The sequence below is a fragment of the Camelus dromedarius genome, chromosome 28 (assembly GCF_036321535.1).
Source record: "Camelus dromedarius isolate mCamDro1 chromosome 28, mCamDro1.pat, whole genome shotgun sequence".
NCBI classification, from domain to species: Eukaryota; Metazoa; Chordata; class Mammalia; order Artiodactyla; family Camelidae; genus Camelus; species Camelus dromedarius.
In genome coordinates this window covers 11,286,002-11,308,693 of record NC_087463.1, presented here as the reverse complement: position 1 = coordinate 11,308,693, position 22,692 = coordinate 11,286,002, and the positions used below count along the sequence as shown (strand labels likewise).

General features: G+C 36.0%; 1 protein-coding gene across 5 annotated transcripts in view; it reads right to left on the bottom strand.

Moving 5' to 3' along the window:
* Positions 1-22,692, bottom strand: part of DCC (DCC netrin 1 receptor) — a 984,533-nt gene that overhangs the window by 236,624 nt on the left and 725,217 nt on the right. The gene's annotated exons all lie outside the window — the stretch shown is intronic.

Sequence of the window (22,692 nt, the reverse complement as noted above, 5' to 3'; positions counted from 1 at the left end):
GAACACCTAAAACCCAGCATAATATATCCCCTCATGATAAATTAGATGATCCATTAGAAGAATAGATATTAGACACAATTTCCTTAGGGAAGGTGCATTTCTCTATAACATTAATAAAAGCAGTTGTCTTGAAGAACATCATCAGCAAATACAAAACTCAAAGAATATAAGAAACAATTACTTTTAACCAATGAGACCTACAGAATTTCCCATGTGAAGGTCAAGCACAGTGCTCCATGAGGATCTTTTAGAAAGTAATTGATTTAAAGATTTCAGATGGACAACCTTCTTAGGTCCTCTCAATAAGTAACAGATTAAAAGGTTAAACCCAAATGTGTGCTAAGGTCTTCTTTCTCTGTGGTGGCAAGACAGCGATCACCTTAGTGGTTTATTTAAATTGATATGTGACTAACGTATAATTTTCCAACTATTAATTTTTAATGCTGTCAGATCAGTTTGTTATACATTTTTGGCATAGAAAACACTATTTCTATTTGATGTTTATATTTAATGATGCTTTTGAAAAACAAAGAGAATCAGAATTTGACTTCTCTTAACCAATCATTTTAAAATTTTGCTTTCAGATATAATTTTTATGGAAATCCCACTGAGTTGTTACAGAATTATAAAAATGATTCTCTACATTATATCTGTATTCAGTGGAATGACTGGCTAGGAAGACCTGTCTCTAGCTAAAAATCCAGCTGTCAGTCCCACATGTGGGATCCTTCAGGATGACTGCTGACTGCCTGTGATCATCAAGAATAAATGAAAATCCAGTTGAGCCATGTAAATAGATCACTTCTCTGACCATCACTTTATTCATCTACTGAAGGAGATAATAAAACTACCTCAGAGTTTGTTACGAGAATTAAATTTAAAGATACAAAATCTAGAAAGAAAAGTCATAAAAGGCACCCCAAAACACTAACCCTGGTCTTGCGTTATCTCACTCACCCATGTATACATATATTTGGCAAAAAGTTACCTTATGGTCCTTGTCTTGTTCAATTATGACAAGAGAATCTAATAGAGATTTCCAATAGACTCTACATCATTTCCCTTCCACATTTTCCTTGTGGAGAATAATAGTCTAAAAAGGATTATAAATAACAATGTTCTATGATGAAGAACAACAGTGACACTGGAGGACTTAAACTGTCTGATTTCAAGACTAGCTATAAGGGTACAGTGATTAAGACGGCATGGTATTAGCAAAAGGATAAACAAATAGATCCCATTAATAAAACAGGGTCTAGAAACAGACACAAACATAAATGTCAATTGTTTTTCAACAAAGGCACTAACTAATTCAATGAGAAAAGGGAAGTCTTTTAACAAATAGTGCTAACAAAGCTGGATAATTATATAGAAAAAAAAAGAAAAAAGTTGGCCTCTTCCTCAATCTTATACACAAAAATTAATGCAAGATAGATCACAGTCTCAAGTGTAAAAACTAGTACAACATGAAAGAGTGTCTTCATTTGTTGAGGTAAACAAAGCTTTCTTAAGTCATAAAAGGTATTAATACTAAAAGAAAAATGATGACTTTAATTTTATCAAAATTAAAAACATCTGCTCATCAAAAGAAAACACTAACACATTGAAAAGGAAAGCCTTAGATTTGGAGAAATATTCCCCATACAAAAATCTGACAAGGAGTTGTTCCCAGAATGTTAAAGAATTTCAAAAATCAATCATTTAATAGATTAACAATTCAGCTTAAATAAATGGGAAAGAAATCTTCAAATGGCCAATAAGCACATCAAAAGATGTTCAACATCTTTAGTCATCAGAGGAATACTAATTAAAGCCACAATAAGATATGACTATCTACCCACTACATTTGCTAAAATTAACAGGTCTAACAATACACGTGTTGGGGAGGATTGGATAACTGGAACTTTCATACACTGCTGGTGGGAGTTCCAATTGGCAAACCCCTTTGGAAAACTGTTCCCAATTATGAAAGATACACACCTAAATCCTAAGCCAGTAGTTCTACTTCTAGATACTTCTCCAAGAGATAGTTTCTATCAATGGAATACTTATTTGAGAATGTTGTAGCCGTTTTATTTACCATAGTCCTAACCTGGAAATGATCCAATATCCACCACAGGAGGATGGATAAACATATTTGGCCTATCATATAATGAAATTATATTTAGCAATAAAAAGGAACAAATTACTGTAGCAAACAACAATATGGATGAATCTCGAAAACATGCCAAGTGAGATAAGCCAGATACAAAAGGACCAATATTGTATGACCGCACTTATATGACGCACCGGGAACAGGCACATTCAGAGGCCGGAAGTAGAACACTATGAGTGAAAAGGGAAAGGGGAGCTGTTGTTTAATGGGTATAGAGTTTTATTTGGGATAATGAAAAAGTTCTGAAGACAGTGGCAACGGCTGTACAATAATATGAATGTACTTAATCCAAATGAAATGTACACTTACAATAGTTAAATTGGTCCGTTTTATGTTATGTATATTCTACCACAATTTGAAAAAGCCAAACCGTCTGGGAGGAGCCTGGTTGTTCTGCTTCTGCTTCACTAACCTATGGTCTTATGGTATGCGTCGTATTTTCACATGTTCTCATCAATCCTCTCAAAAAGAGAAAATGGATACCTGGAAGACAAGAATTTATGGGGAAAAAAATAGGGACTCGCTTTTCTAAGAGTTCTTTCCCTTGTAACTCTGTTCAGACAAAAGAAAAATAATTCTACATGCCACGTGCCATTCTCAGAGGTTTGAATTTTCATTAAAGTGAGAAAACAGACAGGCTTTCACAGAAATAATGTGAGTCTGTGGCCACATCCAGCAGGGATAATGATTCTTTTAATTACAAGTTACCGGGCCAAATTCAGAAAGACAGGATGGGCAGGCATTAGGTAACTAAATAATAAATAGTAATTACATTTCTCCTTTTGCATTTTAAATGGAAAAATACCTGGGAACCTCTACTTAATATTCCTTACACAGCGTACCCTCCTTGTCATGAAGTCACTTGAAATAATGTCATTTGATGCTGTGCATCCAATAACTTCAAATAACATCATTAACATTAGAATGAAAAGAATGGAAATTGGCTATCTAGAGGGCATCCTTCCACACACTTATGAGGTTTGTCGAACCAAAATTATGTGATTCTCCCTTTGTTACACATATTTGTCATGTCTAAGTAATAAGATGAATATATTTATAAGGAAGAAGAAAGGAAGGGAGGAACAAACCATATGATTATCAAAAGCTTCAGCTTTAAACAAATCATTATGAAACAAGTTACTTTTTTTCCCCTAGAGATTTAGGTATTAAAAGGCTCTATCAGTTATTGAGAATGTCTTTCTGTACAGAACACAGTAAGTACTAGTTTAGGGAGACATTGACAACTGAGATCTGAGTTCCAGGTCTATAACTAAGTTGCTGAGGGATTTAGACATGTCTATACAGTTCTTCTTAAATGGGCGCGGGCTTGTATTACTTTACTTCTAAAGTGCATCCAAATACATCATTATGTCACTGTCTAAAAGACTGATGGTTTCCTGTAGGGCATACCTATGATCTTTGTGGTATATTTGGCCAGGCTTTGTGTCATTTGGGGGTCATGAAGCAAAAAAAACAAAAACAAAAACAAAAACAAAAACCCCATCTCTGGCCAATATATTTTGAGACTAGAAACAATAGAAAAAATACCTATTTCATTTTTGTATCTTGCTTCTGTATTGACCCTTGAACTATTCCCAGAAAAGAGAATTATACCAATCATGAGCAATGGTGCACGTTTGGTGCCAAAAATTATTCAGAAGAGTTTTAAGAAAAATCAGATGTAGTTCAGTAGGAAAACCAGGAAGTCAAACAGGAGAACAATTTTCCTTTTTACCAACTCCTTTTGTGTGGATTTGAATGAGAATATGACAAATGTATTGACCCTGAAACTATAGGAAATGAGATGAAATGGGACTAGAATAATTACCTACATGAATCAGTTTTAATTACTTTTGAAAAAATGTATAGAAAAACTGTTTATTGATATAACTTAGTTTTGATGAAACAGGGTTAGGGCAATGTACCCCTACATACTAACTGACTTTTTGAATATGGGCAAAAATGTGGATTTTGGTGTAGGGTGGAATAAATCTCTGAATTATTTTTGTGCATGACCTAGAGAGATATAGGGAAGACTAAAGGAGTACTGGATTAATACTAATATGATGACTGTATGGAAGAACTGGAAAATGTCAACGCGAGTAAAGGATTAGTGGCTTGTTTAGGGTCCTTCCGCTCTAGGTATTTCAGTCATTGTAGAGTTTTCTCCCATAATGCTCATTAGCTTTAGGACTTTAGGAACAGGCAAGGGAGTTCACAGGATTAGAGATAAATGGCAGTGGTATTACAGCAAAACAAAACAAAATAAATATCATCTCGAGAGTGGTGAACATGATTAGTCACACAATTAACCACAAGGTCCAATTTCAAAGTAAAGAGTGAGACAAAGGGGGAAAGGATAAATGGAACAAAAAAAATGAAAGGAAAGTATTTATGAAGCTAATCAGTTTATTGAGACTTGAACACAGTACAGGTCTGAAAGGAAAGAGGAGTCATTGCTTAGGATGGTTTTAGAATTTAAGGTTTTTAATGAAAGTTTCTTCAAGGGAAAGAAACAAAGTATGGTCTGGGGGTCGTGGACAAAGTAAATCAGGAGAGAGAATTGCTGGGAACAAGGAAGTCAATGGAAGCTGGGTGATGTATCAAATAATTGGACCAGATAATTAGCATGTTATGCATTGCCTGCCACATACCAAGTAGCCGAGCAATCTTCGTTTATTGACGTTGAATAAGTGCATAAAGATTCCAGGGGACCTTGAAAAGTTGCTGTAATGGATTTCATCCGAGACAAAGTGTAATAAAAGATAAATAAAGAAGCTTTGCATGTAAAGCAGACAAAGGCTGGTGTGAAGAGAGTTAAGGAGATGTAGTTTGTAAGCATTATTCATGAAATACTTAAAAGGATTTTTAGTAGAGAATCACCTCTAGAATGCGTCCACAAGATGTGACCACCCACAACATCGATGTGAGTGTACATTATACAAACAATGTAATATTTAAGATGAGGAAGGTGCCCTAAAGGGATGTTTAATAATCAAATGACATATATAAACTATGCAGAGGAGGATGACATATCAAGTCAGGAGCTGACAAGCAAATGAGAAATATTTGTAGAAACTAAGGACATTTAATGTGGAGAAAAATCTGTGGAGGAAATGGGGGCTTGACAGACATCTTCAAATATTCATAGTGCCAAAAGAGAAAGCCACTAGACTGACTAGAGTTGTTCCCTACAGTCCCAAGGGGAATAACTGTGACAAATGAATGAATGTTACAGGGAGACAGAGCAATTCATTTTGAATATAAATTTCTGGAAGACAACTACATGTAACAAAAATGGCTGCTTAGAGAGGAAAAAAAAAAAAAAAAGTTCACTGTCCCCAGGACAGTTCAGGCTAGAAGAAGGTTTTATAAAGGGGACTCAAATATCAGATGGATGATTGGAGAATCAGACCCTTAAGAGTCTTTTAGCATCTATTTTATGAATCAACAAAATTAAAAGTACAGGTTTATGATATATTCTTGGTGATTCTGTTTCTGTTATTGTAGATATTGTTGTATATGTGATAGAGGAGATTATAAATTAGTGAAAGTGGAATGAATGAATTTTTTAATACTAAAAGATCCATCTACCCATCATTGAATAGAATTTATGCAAGACTCATAGATTTAAAAGTTTGAATCTAATTAACATGTACTTACACATGATTTTCTGGGCTCGGAAAATCAGTCCCTCCAAAAGAAAATTCAGAACTGAAATAAATCTCAAGTTCATTTAAGAAAAGAGCCTCTCTAAAGCGGTTACAACATTAGTCATAATTCTCTGCAAAGTCAGGCAAAGGATTGCTGATTGCTGGCATTAGGTAAACATAGGATGTGTTGCGTTGTTGAAACACTAGCTTTATAGTCCATTTCACGGGCACAGATACTGATAGTTACAATAAGCATGAATTTCTTTTATCATGTGCTTATTATGACAGGTACTATTTCATACACTTTATAGTCATTTATAACTTCTCATCCGAAGATCCCAGGACATACTCAGAAGTCTGTTTCCCAAGAATAGTATCATAACAAAAATGTTTCCTTAGTTTGAACGAAATCTGATGTGACAAGATGATAGATCCTCCTCCTTTTGGCTCAAGAGCATCACATCCCATCAATGTCAGTTTCTCACAAGACCCACATATCAGAGAATAAGTATGTTTTCTTATTGACAACATCTGACTCTGTGTGTGTGTCACTCTGTCAAACTCTAGCCCACAGTAAAGTTCTGGACATTCATGTTTTCCTTGGCATGGAGGGAAAAATCAATTCCAAATCAAAATGAGGTATCTAGAAAATACTCTCAGAAAAAGGCATGCTCATTTTACCTATGAATTGAATAGAAAGTTGACATATCTACATATACCTCAAGGAAAAGCAGACCTGAAGCTTTATTATTTCACCAGTGCAGACATTTCTAAAAGTCAAGGTATTCACTAGCAATTATAGAGAGAACTCATACAATGATGGGTTGAAGTCATCTTTCATCTGGTGTTCTCAACTAAATTTCTATATATAGAATTTTAAAATATTTTGTAATTTTAAGTGAAGTTAATTTTAAGGCAAGCATTTGCTCCCTTTATGTATCATTCAAAATAAGAAAAAAAAATTCACACTGGTCTATTTAGCTTAACATACTGCAAATCAGATGGTTTATGTCAATGACCTAAATTTCAGGTTATTTCAAGGTAAGTAAGGCCTCTTAAGAGACGCCAGTATCTAATTGTTAAATAAATAAATAGGTTCATAATAACTCTTTGTTGAATAAATGAATCAATAAAAGTGAATGAATGAGGAAATGGCCAAGTGACAGACATAAGACTATACATTATTATGTAAAATTAGATACTAAAACCCCTTAAGAAAAAACTGTTTTCTAAATGACATAATTCTGATCATTCTATTTCTAAAGGGCTAGAATAATTCATTACTACTGAAATGATTTATATTCATCATGAAGATATTATTAAAGGCACTGTGTAATTCTTCTACACTGGGAGCATACTGAATTTTATGGGAAAGACGAAAGTGTAGGTTATAGGAAATAAGTAGGAGAAAGCTTGTCACTTAGGGAAGTAAACGCTGAGTGTGGCTTTATTATGCAAGATGGTCACTTGCATTTCAAAGAAGGCACAGAGGTGTTTATCATTCATCATAATCACTGAAGATGGATGGACCACTTTCTGGATTAAACGATGATGGTGTAATTTGTGAAAACACATATATAGAGAGATACAGATATACATACAAACATATATACATACATATATGTACGTATATCCCCTCTCTCCACCTAATCGTTATTGTTAAAAAAGACTGAGAAAAAAAGACAGCCAGCAGCAGATGGCTATTTGGATCTACCTTAATGGTGTTTTCCCTAGTATTATGAACAGAGTGTCAAGGTTCCTAATCTCACCATCAGATTTTTTAAATGCATGTGTTTGTGGTAAAGGACTTGATTTTCCTCTTCCTTCCTTCTTGATTTTTTCACCTTTTCATGTTCATAGCTACCATATAATTAGGTCACCATTTTTTCTTTAACTATATTTTGTTTTTCTGAGGTGCTTTAGAGTCCACTGAGGGAAGTGAGGATGAGCTAAGAAACTGCCCCCCCCCCAGCACTCATTCTTGTCCAGTGGAATATGAGCAAGTGTTTAAAAACTAGCTCTCTGGGAGAAAAAAGCCTTCATTTTTAGTATTGGCTGAATTCTATGATATAAATACACCCGACAAGGGCAATTTCAAGCCACCAATATGATGTCACTGGAAGCAGAGTTTAGAAGAGGTGCGCAAAGCACCATCATTGTACATTATTCTCTCCACGCAAACTGGATGTAAATGACCACCAGGCATAGACAGTAGTGAAATGTAGCAAAGTTGTGAGGGGGCGATAGGTTTTAAATTTTACCTTCTTAAAATAGAAATTATTTAATTGTAAGTTTATATAATCTAATTTTAATAATGGTCATATTTAACAATGGGCTCACAAAATTCCTTAAAATTTTGACAACCGATCTTGGGAGTCACTATAAGCTGGCTGCAGCACCCCACTGCCCTCATCCCTGAAAGACCAATGACAGCATCTTCTCTTTTGCATATCTCTGCCTTTCCATATTAGACCAAGATGCCATGCAAAATTTTGTTTTTAAAAATGATTTTGTTGTATTAAAAAAGTTTGAAACCACTGATCTAATTAGACATTATTATAGTGGCATTTGTAGACCATCCTCATCTATATAATTTGGGCTGCTATCGGAAAACAGAAGTTTTCTGGACAGGAGGTCTACTGAGCCAGAAGTGTGTGTGTTCAGAGGGAGGGCAAGGGTTTCTGCATTTCAAACAAGCACCTGCCTTGTGGGATTTTTTATACTCCTTAAAGTCGGAGAATTTCGGCTCTGGGCTTTCAACTTCCCCTTCTCCAGGCAGGAGCTGAGAGCCTGCACCTGCCGGCTCAGCCACGCTCAGCTTCACTTCCAGGACAGCGGGACCATGAGCAGACGCAGTCCCACCTGGGGCTGAGGTCCAGCGTTCTCGACCTCGTCTCTCATACGCCCAGAACATCTCTGAATGTATCTATGCTAAGTACAATCAGAAGTGCCCCAGCTACCTCTAACCCAATATGCAAGGGGCAAGCATCTGCTCCCTGTATGACAGGTAGAAAAGTTAATTTGTTAGATAAGATTGGAAAATCTATTCGATCACAGGTGTTTGTCATTTGTCGGCTTCTCATTCGCTGCTGCTCATCATCGAGTTGTCGAGATTTCCTACCTGACAAGCAGAGAGACCTCTTATTAAACCAGTGGAGCTGAAGCGTTTAGCTAGTACCTGCCACATGGTATACACTCAATGAATGTTTATCATGAAACACACAAACGAATAAATGAAGATACCAATGAATAAGCACAAGGAAGGATTAACCCAAGATTTTAACAGGAATAATCTTTAAATTCTTTGTTGCCTTTTCTCTAATAAAGCTTCCAAATTAAGAGACCACTTGGATATTTTTTAAACTGACAATATTTCCTTTAAGTATCCTTATATTTGATTTTAATTTGATTAGCATTTAAATGAAACACAATTGTTTTTCTTTCTTTGAAGTACAAAGAAGAAAACTCAACTTGGAAATATTGAAATACAGACATCTCTCATGGACCTATCTGTATGTGTGTGTGTATACATATATATATATGTAAGTACATATATATATATATAATATATATATATATATACACACACACATACACTTTGCAGCATTCAGATTCATCTATGCATAAAGATAAAAATCTATGGTCAGCTTCATTTTTTTTTGAAAGGTGCATTTTAAAGTCAGTATGAGACATTTCTTCACATATAAGTCCCTTCTATGTGTGTCTCTTCAACTTTATCTGTGTAAAAATAAAATAGACAACTATCTCGTTAATAGCTACTGCCCCTCCACTAAAACACAAAATGGCCTGTCAAACAGATTTCTCTGAAAGATGAGAAACATTTAGGTAGGAGGAACTGAGTTACTATGCACGCACACACACACACACACACACACACACACACACACAAACCCCACAAAATTTCTCATCGTTTACCTTGGAACAAAGTTGTTTGTAGAAAACACAAGCAATTTCTTCCAGTTCCATTAAGATCAGATATGTAATATGATCTCAAGTTAATTTTCTGAAAATACTGAATTGTCCTTCAATACCTTTTAACCTACTGTTGCATACTTTTCGATGTATTTGAAAAATCCATTTGTTTTCAGTATGTAGAGTACTTTCTATAAAGTGCTCAGGAATCATGAAGACGATGCTCTTGGATTATCAATTCCACACAGTTTTCCAGTGGACTGAGTGATGCTTTGGAAAACTAAGGAGGATTCATCATTTTCTATGTGAAAGAACAGCCTAATAAATGAAAAAAGTAGGTTTGAATGTTGAGCATTACTGGGAGTATATATTCCAATAGCATAATGTTAGTGGGCTTTTTAATGAGATGAAACTAAAATGACCTCAGGGGAAAGACATATTAGATTTAATTCGGTTGCTAAAGCAACTATGCTTAAAATAATACTCTCAGACAGTTGCACTATGCACCTGGCCACATTTGCTCTGTATTTATCTAATTTATGCCGATTTCGTTTACTTTTGTTTATTATTTAAATTAACAACCTTTGCTAATAAAACATATGCCCAGTGTTTGGATCTGCGTTTTCTCTGAATACAACACCCATTTCCTAATGGTTCCAGACCACAGCTGCTAAAACAATCAGAGGCTTTATTTCATGGCTGACAAACCTTGAGGGCTGAGGTAAAGCTCTTCTCTGTGACCTCAATTTTTCCCTTTCAAACTTTCAACAACAAATATATTCTAGAACTTGGAATTGAGGAAAAAAACAGAATTACGTTTGGAAATGCCAGAAGTTTTTAAGATTGCCTAACAGAGTTTGTTGAGGTATCAGCTTTGTTCACTTAAACTGCAGCTCCTCTAAAGTGCTTTTTTTTTTTTTTTTCCCGGGCTTATCAGAGAGAAAGACATCATTGTGAGAGTCAGAAGCTTAAACACAGAATCACTCCGGAAAGTCAGGGAAAGTGTGTGTGTATTTAAATCCCCTTCTTAGCTCTCCTTTCTCAGCATTTACAACCATCTCTTCCTATGCTTTCCAAAGAGTTCCATGTCTACTAATCTTTTAATCCGTTCCCCAGCTGCCAAACTAGACCTTACCTTCTGCTTGGGAACTACTGCCACTGAGAACTTAAACCACATGAAGGCAAAGCTTATTTTGAATCCCGCCTGGTTTCCCTTACCTTGTAAGACCCTGTAGTTAGCAGACAGTGTGGCCAAATGACTAATAATCCAGGCTAGGTTTGAATCCCACTGCTGCTGCTTCCTCCCTGTGTGACACTGGGGCACATTACCGAGTTTCTCCAAGCATGAGTGGTCTCCTTAGTAAAATGAGGACAACTATACAATCCAATACCTTATCACTGCTCATTTACCTCCACGCCTCCACCCAGCTGTGCCCTCCTTTTCTTCATTAGACAGTTTAGATTCCGTGGTCTTCTTTTTAATCACCCCCTTGCAAAACCTGTTAACTCCACCCCTTCTCCTCTGGCAAACTCCGGACAGAATAAAACCCAACCATCTGCCTGCCCTGGCCCAACAACCAAGCAACCAGTCGTGGGAAGAAAAACACAACTGTGTCGGCTAATTTCACTTTAAATTCATGACAACAAATCTTAAATGGTCAGTCCATATTACTTATGCATATTATGATCTCCTATCGTCTGAAATACCTATTGTTCATCTTTTTCCCTTTCCTCAATACTTCATCCCCTGGGGATGATCTTTTCTTATACATCTCATCTTCCCAGCTCCAAACTGACTGGTACATCCACTGCCTCCACGTCCACTCCTTCCTGGCTCATCGTATCAAGATGGATGTATCTGTTCCCTCCACTTGTCTGCTGGATCCTCTGCCTTCTTGTCTCCTCAGAAGCAAGCACCCTTGCAACTTCCCACGCCATCTTCTGCATCATCAATATTCCCCTCTATGCCACACTGTTTCCAAAGGTTGCAGTATCTCTCGTGTTCAAAACTAAACAACAATAAATAAAACAAATAAGAAATAAAACGTCCCTCAAGCCTACCACCTCCTAAAACCACTGTTCACTTCTTCGCTCCACTTCAGAGGAAAACTTCTCAAAATCATCATCTATGGTCACTCCACCCAGTCCCTTAACTTCTTCTCCATATTCATTGTCCCTCCCACTGTGGTCATTTTGCTGCTGTAATTTTACTGTATCTGTCATCGGTACCTGACACAGTTAGCAGCACCTGCCTTCTGGAAACACTCACTCTTTCTCCTTGACTTTGGTGATACTAACCCTCCCTGTTTTCTCCTCCCACTCTTATTCCTTCTCAGCTATCCAACCTGTAAATGTGTCGTGTCCCAAGATCTAGCCTTTTATTCCTAACCATAATGTCTCCCTAGGTGTCATCAATATGACAGTGACTCCTCAATTTCTATCTCCTGGACATTCATCAGACTTCTAGTCTCATGTACTAAACAGTCTTCATGATTGACATCCCTAATTGTAGGTCTGGGAGTTATCTCAAATTCAAAATGTCCAAAACCTGATTGTTCCCTTTAAACCAAGTTTTTTCTTCACTCATCCTTATCTCTTTAAACAACTCAACAATTCACTCAAAATCTAGTCTCTGCCCTTAATTCTTCTCTTTTCCTTTTCCATGTGTTTGTGTGTGCATGTATGTGTGTGTTTGGTCCAATTCATAAGCCAATCTTCTTGGTTCTGGATGCAACACATATGATTTTTCCCACTTCTCTTTTCATCTGCTCTAATGACTCCCAGGTTTCAGCTACAATCATCTGACACAGATCACTCAACTGTGTCCTACCTGGTCTCCCTGCTTCCATTCTGCCCTATTACCCAGTAATTATCCTCACAGCAGCCAATGTGATCCTCCCCTTTGAAAATCCTTTTCATCATCCACAGAACAGAATCCCTTTATTTTTTTTTAACCATACCTTGTAAAGCCCTATAAAGTCCTGATCCAGTGACCTAGAATCCATTCATACCACTATTATTTCAAGTTCACAGTCACGCGCAGACAGCTCCTCTCTCAAGGTTTCTGCACCAGCTGTTAGCTTTACTTGGAACGATTCATTCTAAGTGTGACAAAACTGGCCCTTTCTCATATTCTTGTCTTAGTTCAAGCGTCATCTTCTTACAAGTCCCTTCCAAGATAATCTGATTTAAATTACATCCCTCTTTCCTATCACTGTGCTTAACTTAGAAGGACATCTGACGGTCTTCTTTGCAGCTTCTCCAGGAAAAAGCTCAGCTCAGTTAACACTCCAATAACTGGTTTAAAAAATAATACTTACAGGGTTATTATAAGGAGTAAAGAGAGCTAGCACATTGCCAGGCACAAAACACCTGCTGAAAAACTTAGTTATTGCTATTATTATTATTATTATTATTACTACTACTACAGTAATTAGTTGCTCCTTAAATATGTGTCAAGAATGTTAATTACAATAATATGCTAATGTCTTAAATCTTTCAGATGAAAGATTTTTTTGAATGGTTGTTTTCTAAGATAAACAAAATTTTAAGCCATACTAGTGAATTAAATGAATGTTTCGACATCTCTAAAATCATATCACATGGTTAGCAACTGCTTTTACCAACTGGTAGGACTGAATCTATTCACGCCCTCTCACTAATCAACCCTTCCAACTATAAGGGCAACTTCCAAGAACTAAATTAAAATCAGAGACCTTATCACTGGACCTAGATTCACTTAATTTAAGCCCACTATTAAACCTACCACATTTCAAAAATGTATGACTCGAGAGAAATCTCATTAAACTTCATGGGAAGACTGAAGTGAGCTTTGCCTTCAGAGCCAACCAGAACTGGATCCATTAGGAATGTGGGTGATGAAGTACAAATTACAAGGTGGTAATAAAGTGGGACTGGAACTCAAAAGAGAATGGCATTCGATCACACACTTTTGATTCTTTGTCATAATCGTTGGTGCAGGTATACTGAGTGGGAGTGACTAGAAGAAATTTGGAAAGAGCAAAATATAATAACCTTAAAACACACAATAGCAAAAAAAATATGTATTTTTAAGTATTAGAAATAAGAAGATAAGAACATTTTAGAAAATCTTTTTTCTATCCTGTTTACATTATAAAAACTTTATATAGAAATGGAGATTTAATCATGTCTGAATTTATTCAAATCACGTGATAGGTGTTAATAGACACTTCTTAATCTGCTATTCCTTAATGCACATAGGCACTTTATAAAGACTGTTCCTAGATTCACTTTTAGCTTTTTATAAATTTAATTTTCCTTCTTTTTTTCACTTAAAATTTATATTTTTTTCAAATTAATTAGGTGAAAAATTACTTTTGTGGAGATGAGGGTGCCCAATTTATAAAGTACATTGTTCTGGTTTGGAATGTATATCATGACGTTAAGATAAGTGACTGGTAAAGTTTTAAAGATAGTATTTAGTATAAAATGCTTTTGTAGAAGGAAATCCTTTGGGCAAAGCAGAATTATATCAAAACTTTTCACAGCCTGTAAGGGACTTGTTTTTCTCACAATTTTTAAAGAACATCATTGCTTTTAAAAGTACCATGAAATAAGTATCCTTTGGGACAGACTTTGAAAAGAACAGCTCTAAGAAAATGAGTGTTAGCATGATAAAAAGATATGCTTAGAATTTCCAGAGTGTTGTCTTATTCAGCGTATTTGCAGAATGCATTTAAAATGACATGATACATTCACATTCTTTTAAATTCATTACCCAATTATTTTTTTTACTATCTTAATATCCTTCCCATTCATAGTTTCTTCTTTCATTGTGTTTTCAATAACAAAAGATGGAAATGGTTGACTTATTGGAACTTCAAAAATAAATCAAAGGATCAAATTAGCCACCGGCTGTTTAGGAGCTCTGGTCTAAATTGTGATGAGATATAAAACTGATGCTGGTGACCAAAATTGTTTCTGGAATCACTTCAGAACAACCTCATGCATATATTTCTGGTTCCTTATTTTTAACTATGACAGTTGGCTTTATCAGTCAATTAAAAAAATAATTCATAAAGGTCGGATCTTGGGACAGAAGTATTCTGAAAGCAGTATCAATGTTGGGAAGAGAAGTGTTTCTTCCCAGCCAATTAAAGTATGTGCCTACATTCCTACCCACTATGGTTCGTTAAATCCTTCATTTCCCTGTGAAAGTGAAGACCTAAAGCTTTCAAAGTGTTCCATTTCTCTATTAAGATAAAGTGAAAAGGCAGTAAGGAACTTTTCCGTGAATTGGTTTCCTCACTCTTTTATAAAAATAAATCAGGATACAGAAAGTCGAATGATGGCTGCCAGAACCTGAAAGAAGTGTACAAATGGGGCATTTCTATACAGTGGGTACAGAAGTTTCAGTCGCAAGATGAAAAGAGTTCTGGCAATGCGTGGTGGTGATGTTTGTACAATAATGTGAATGTAAGCCACTCAACTGTACACTTAATAATGGTTAAAATGGTAAATTTTATGTTACATATACTTTAACACAATAAAAAAGTATTTTTCAAAAAAAGTAGGAAAGCAGATAGCTGAAAACGGGTTCTATGCAAATAAAAGATAAAACATAGTTTTATTTTTCAGGGAGTCTCATTAAATTATCATGTTATTTGATTTTTAATATAATATAAAATTTTATATCCAGTCTGTTCTACAAATTCTAGACAAAAAAAAAAAAAAAACCCAGGAAGAGTCGACTGTAATAACTATCGATATGTTAATCTTCTATTCTCCTACCTTGCTGAATGAGTTCTTTTACCAGCTCTAATAGTTTCTGCGTGGAGCCTTCAGGGTTTTCTACATATAGTATCACGTCATCTGCATATAATGACAATTTTACCTCTTCTCTTACAATTTGGATCCCTTTTATCTCTCTTTCTTGTGTACTTGCTCTGGCTAGGACTTCCAATACCATATTGAACAGAAGTGGTGTGAGTGGGCATCCTTGTCTTGCTGCAGATTTTAGCGGGAAGGCTTTCAACTTTTCACCGCTGAGTACTGTTTGCTGTAGGTTTGTCATAAACAGCTTTTATTACGTTGAGATATGTTCCCTCTATACCCACTTTGGTTAGAATTTTTATTATAAATGGGTGCTAAATTTTATCAAATACTTTTTCTTCATCTATTGAGATGATCATGTGATTTTTGTCCTTTCTCCTGTTGATGTGGTGTATCACATTAATCGATTTGCATATGTTGAACCACCCTTGTGTCCCTGGGATGAACCCAACTTGATCATGGTGCATCTTTTTTATGTGTTGTTGGATTCTGTTTGCTAATATTTTGTTGAGGACTTTTGCATCTATGTTCATCAACAATACTGGCCTCTAGTTTTCTAACTAAGGAAGTGAAAGATTTATACGTGGAAAACTACAAAATGTTGACTAAGAAAATAAAGATGACTTAAAGAAATGGAAAGATATCCCATGTTCTTGGATTGGAAGAATTAATAATTAAAATGACTATACTACCCAAGGCAATCTACAGATTTAATGCAATCCCATCAAATTACGCATGACATTTTTCACAGAATTAGAACAAACAATCCTAAAACTTATATGGAATCAAAAAAGATGCAGAATGAAGAAAAATAATAAAGCTGGAGGAATAGCCCTCCCAGAATTCAGACAATACTACAGAGCTACAGTGATCAAAACAGCGTGGTATTGGTACAAAAACAGACAAAGGGATCCATGGAACAGAACAGAAAGCCCAGAAATAAATCCACAAACTTTTGGTCAATTAATTTTTGACAAAGGAGGCAAGAACATACAATGGAGTAGACAGTCTCTTCTGCAAATGTTGAAGTGTTGGGTAACTGGACAGCTGCATGTAAGTCAATGAAAATAGAACACTCCCTCACACCATACACAAAAATAAACTCAAAATGGCTTAAAGACTTAAATATAAGACAAGACACTATAAAACTCTTAGAAGAAAACATATGCAAAACATTCTGACATAATTCTTAACAATATTCTCCTAAGGCAGTCTACCCAGGCAACAGAAATAAAAGCTAAAATTAACAAATGGGACCTAATTAAACTTATAAGCTTTTACATAGCAAAGGAAACCATAAGTAAAACAAAAATACAACTTACAGAATGTGACAAAATATTTGCAAAAGATGAGACTGACAAGGGCTTACTTTCCAGAATATATAAACAGCTCATACAACTTAATAATAAAAAACCTCAAATCAAAGATGGGCAGAAGACCTAAACAAGCAATTCTCCAAGGAAGACATACAAATGGCCGATAGACACATGAAAAAATGTTCAATATCGCTAATCATCAGAGAAATGCAAATCAAAACTACAATGATATATCACCTCACACCAGTCAGAATGGCCATCATTCAGAAGTCCATGAACGATAAATGCTGGAGAGGGTGTGGATAAAAGGGAACCATCCTACACTGCTGGTGGGACTGTAGCTTAGTGTAGCCATTATGGAAAACAGTATGGAGAGGCCTCAAAAGACTAAAACTAGACTTACCATATGATCCAGCAATCCCACTCCTGGGCATATATCCAGAAGGAACCTTAGTTCAAAAAGATACATGCACCCCAATGTTCACAGCAGCACTATTTATAATAGCCAACACATGGAAACAACCTAAATGTCCACTGACAGATGACAAGATAAAGAAATTGTGGTATATTTATACAATGGAATACTACTCAGCCATAAAGAGGAACTAATGCCATTTGCAGCAACATGGATGGACCTGGAGATTGTCGTTCTAAGTGAAGCCAGGAAGAGAAAGAAAAGCATCCTATGATACCACTTATATGTGGAATCTAAAAAAAAAAAAAGACAAACTTATTTACAAAACAGAAATAGACTCACAGACATAGAAAACAAATTTATGGTACCAGGGGGAAATGGGGTGGGAAGGGATAAATTGGGAGTTTGAGATTTGCAGATACTAATACATATAAAATAGATTAACAGCAAGTTCATACTGTACAGCACAGGGAACTATATTCAATATCTTGTAGTAATTTATGGTGAAAAAGAATATGAAAGCAAATATATGTACATTCATGTATGACTGAAGCTGTGCTGTACACCAGAAATTGACACACATTGTAAACTGACTATACTTTAATATACATATATACATACATGTGTGCATGCGTGCGTGCCGCACACACACACATGCACACACAAACTACTGGGAAACATCCCTGCGTTTTAATGATGCTCCTACCCTCACACCCTTCCGCAGTTTCAATCACTGTTCCCTGGGCATTATCTACTTTCAAAGAAGTCATGGAATAGGTCAGTGAAGTCATCAGTTACTGAAATAAATATAAGAGATCTGTATCTACTTGAACTGAATGCAAGATACTATATCCAAGCAGAAATGTTCTGCGCATTATGATTGAGTACAAAAACCAGTGTGAAGTTTGTTATGTGTCAATATGATTGTAAATGCAATTTTCTGACTTATCTGTACATGGAATCAATCATCGAAGTCCTATATCTCCTTCTCCATATTAAATTTATTTCAGAAACCCACTACTACATTAGTGAGGGGAGGTCTCAGAGCTCTGGATCCAAATAATTCAGTGGCTGAAGTGTATCTTCTGCAAGATTTAGAATAATTCAGAGAGAAACAAAAAAAGAAAACAATTTTTTCCCCATGAGCTATCTGAGGCCTTTGTACAACACAGAAGAGGGAGATTGACATTTATAAGAATCATGGTGAAATAGAAGTGGTCCCAGAACACCTGTGAGACCAGTGTGGTTTCAAGGAGCAGCATAAAGTCAAGTGCCCTCTGAACACCCAAGAGAAGACAACCCCAATTTCACAAACAGAAAAAAGGAAGACCTGTAAATTAACATCTTAAGTCACACTGGCTCTTTGTTTTCCATTCCTCCTGTTTCTCCTCCTCTCCTTACTTTCACACTTAGGCTCAAAGTACCCACCAAGGAAATATCCAAGTGGAGAGTCAGATGCAAATGACCCACTTGGCTGTCACTTCTGTTGAAAGGAGGATTATCAACAGCACAACCACAGCAGTCAAAACCCTTCCTGTCACACCACATCTTCAGAAGCATGGCTCTCTGAGGCCATCCAGTGATACAACACTTAAGATTCCCTCTATATTATCAATATATCAGTCAATCAACACATCAACAAATAAATAACAGTAAAACATCTGGGGCCAAAGTGACCAGTTTGTTTTCTCAAATTGGAAGTTGCTATTTTAATTTCCCTCTAGGGTAGTTTCTGGGTGAAGGGAATTGTATGATCTTTAAGCTAATTTTCGAGTTATGTAAGCAAGCCAAATCATGCTGAAACATAGGAGAATGAGATGCTTTAAGATGGAGGAAGACGACTAGTCATATTTTGTACTGTCGCAGTGACGGTACCACACACACTGTTGAAGTGTGAGGGATTAACTGGGTACCCGCTTTCAGGAGTGCAATGTAACGATATCCACGTAGATGAAGGACAAGAATTTCCACAACAGAGAGGTGCACAGTGATACAAGGAGAGGATCCAACATTCTGAATCTAAAAATATCCAAACCTGCACAGCAATCTCTTCCTGGTGATACACTAGGCTTTGTTTTTCCTTACGCTTTAATATTTCATTCCTTGCGAACCTCCCGATAGTGCTCAGCTGATAAATATCTCAGTTGATGAAGTATAAAGTAAATATCCATTATACTTCAATCAATATGCTTGTGCCATTTTCTCTAATTCTGTAGAGGTAAAACCATTGAGAAAGGGTATAACGAGTGAAAATAAAATCAAAGATGTCTGGAGCCACGAGAGACCTCAGAGATTCTCTCCAACTCTCAGTTTTTCAAGGGGGGATAAAATGTCAACTTTGAAGAGTTACAGTAGATTAAATGTGGTTAGATGGAAACTGAATTTTCTCTCACAGATTTTCTTAGGAAAGTGTGAGCTCCAAGAAGGCAAAGACTGGGTCATGTCTCTAGCATTATTTACACACACACACACACACACACACACACACGATACGGAGTAAGTACACAGTAAAGTTTGAAAGAATAAGTGAAACCAAGGCACAGTGACTTTCCAAGATCTCAAAGAGCAACTAAAAGAGTCAAACACCTTGTATCTCAATATACTCTAAATGTCTTATTCTGAGAACCTCTGTATTGAAATGTCGGCAAATAGCCAAGGGCCGACTTAATAAGTCCTTTGCATTCTACAAGCTTGTGCATTATGTACCAGTCAACTAATTAAGTTGTAATATTTATTTCTTCAAGTAATAATTGAGGCTCAAAGTAAAATCTCAAGAAAATTATCCTTATAAAAAGCCTTCCCAATAAAAAGTCACTGTTTAAAGTCCATACTGGAAACCACGATTTTTTCTTTTTTGGTAAAGATGTTATTTCTTTAAAAAAAAAATTAGTATGAGAAATAAGCATCTCATCATAACCATTATCTAAAACTAATATCTAGAGGTCAAGTCATTCCTTCAAAATAAAATTTCTGTTCTCAGGCAGCCTGTTGAAAGGGAATCTAGTTTGTTCTATGATTAGAATTATAAAGATAATCTATTACACTAAGTTTTCAAAGACAACATAGTACCAAAAATCCCTTTGGTTCTTTTGTTTAAATATATGAGGACCCCTCTGTTAGCATACTCTGGAACATGATGTCTCGGTCCAATTGGTTTATAGGTGGCTGTAACCATGACAGATATCCATAAAGGTCATTTTATACCTTGTAGTGACTTCTCAGTTCTGTACAGAAATCCGAGCCATCTGTGTGTGAACATATTAGCGCCACCAAATTTCCTCATCAACCGTCAATAAAATGATCAATTATGTCCCATAATTGCAGCTATCATATAGAATAAAAATTTTTAGTGACTATTCCTTCCATATTAAATAAAAATCCCAAGTAAAATGAATAATATAAAAGGTGTAATTCTGTTAGTCTAAAGAAAACAATAGTCATTCAACTACAATGTTTCTTTTTAAGCAAATTTTCTCCCTTGAAATGGAAGTCAGGGGCAAGTATCAGCATATTTGAGAACTTCTCTTTTGTCTCAAATAAAAGAATATCAAAATAGAATATTGTTACTGTCTTTCTCTGTAAGAATATCCTAGGAATGATACAACAGTGTTTTGATCAGCCAGTTCCTTTCCTCTTCTTAGCAGTCCAAGAAGAAACATTTGTATTCGTTAAAAGCTAGAAAACAAGATAACAGGGGATGGAGAGGAGAGTAAAAAGCAGCTTTCCAGTGCCTGGACCTCCGGTCTTCATTCTGTAAAGCTCACAGACAACTTAAATTTGCCGGTAGTGCAACGTTACCGAGATAACATCAGGCAGGGGAAGCAGGGTGTTTCCGTTTGGCAGCTGTAAGCAGTGTAGATCACAGGAGAGTATGGGCGGTGATGTTTGTATACAAACATACATATATATAAAGCAGTTGAAAAAGTCAATTTTGCAACCAAAGAGTTCCCTCTTCAGGAAGGGAATAAATTCATATTCAAATACAGTGAGCATGCAGAGCCATTCAATAATACCTCATTCACACTTCATAAGAAAACATGCCTCCTTTGCAGGAGTAGACTTTTAAGGAATACAAGCATATACACACAAAAGAGCTCAGAGAAATGTCTATGTTCTGCCCTGAAGGAAAGACGTAAAGTGGATAAAAACTCTAATAAAAATGAGTCATTGAAATCAAAATAAGCAACAGTATGTTCTCCAAGTTTCATTCATTAGCAACCTACAATTATTGCAAAAAAACCCACTTGACTTTGATTTGGCAATCTTCTCATTTGTATAGCACATCTGCAAAACATTTAATGCCGTTGTGAGTAACAGTGTCGTTTTTAGGGCAGCGTTTATTTCTGGTTATTTTCCTTTTGTTCATTTTTTTCCTCCCTGAGTTCATGTATTTTTCTCCCTTCTAAATTTAAATTTGTTTTACTCAATCTTATCCAATATAGTGCCTAAAATACATAAGAGGAAAACAATTTTAGAGCCCTTTCACTAGCTCTAAACTATAAATTCATTTGACAGAGGTAGGTCTGATCAGAATCACAAAATATGGCTTCATAAGAGACTTCTGCAAAATAAGGCAAGGAAGTGCATGGTGAGTGAAGTAACAGCTACTGACGCTAAGTCAGATCCACTGCATGTGCTGTATTCCTGCTTCCCCGTCATCAATCAATCAAGCACAGATTAACACCCACACTACATGAATATAGAAACTCAGGTTTGTTGTGGTTGGAAACTTTTCTAACATCTTAAACAGTTATTAAAAGGGAAAGCTAGGATTAAAAGCCAGAGTATGACCTTCTGTAAGATCCATATAATTTCTCTGTTGTCTCTAAGAGCTAAGAGACCAGGTAGGCCAAACTCCTGTGGCCCAGGGACAGTGAAATTACTTTTCTGAGCATACACAACCAGATGATGACAGAGGCAAACCAAACCAACCTTCTTCTGCTCCACTCCACTACATGGCTTTGGCTTATTTCCAACACTGAGTGAGAAGCACCTGAAATACCGAGATATTTCTAGAGAATTGGTTCTGCCATTAAACTACTTATCTTCAGCTAATATGTAGCCCAATTTAAACCCTTTTGAAAGTTATATCAGCTTCTCAGGCCAGGAAAACACTAATCACTGGCCAAAAGTGCTTTATAATTGTAACCTTATGAGACTTCAAGAACAGCCTTCAATGTCTGTATTCATAAGGAAAGAATAGGAATGATGATGAAATATTCTATTCTAATTAAGTCTACAAGGAAACAAAGTCTCTCTCTATCCCTCCTCTTTTAATTGCTTGTTTCATCCTTGCATTCAATGGCTCCTTCCAGCACATTATGCCCTATATTGGTAAGTATAGGTACGCAGACAACTTTGTTACCTGGTGGAATAGCCTTTAATCCTTGTAACATTTGTAAAAAT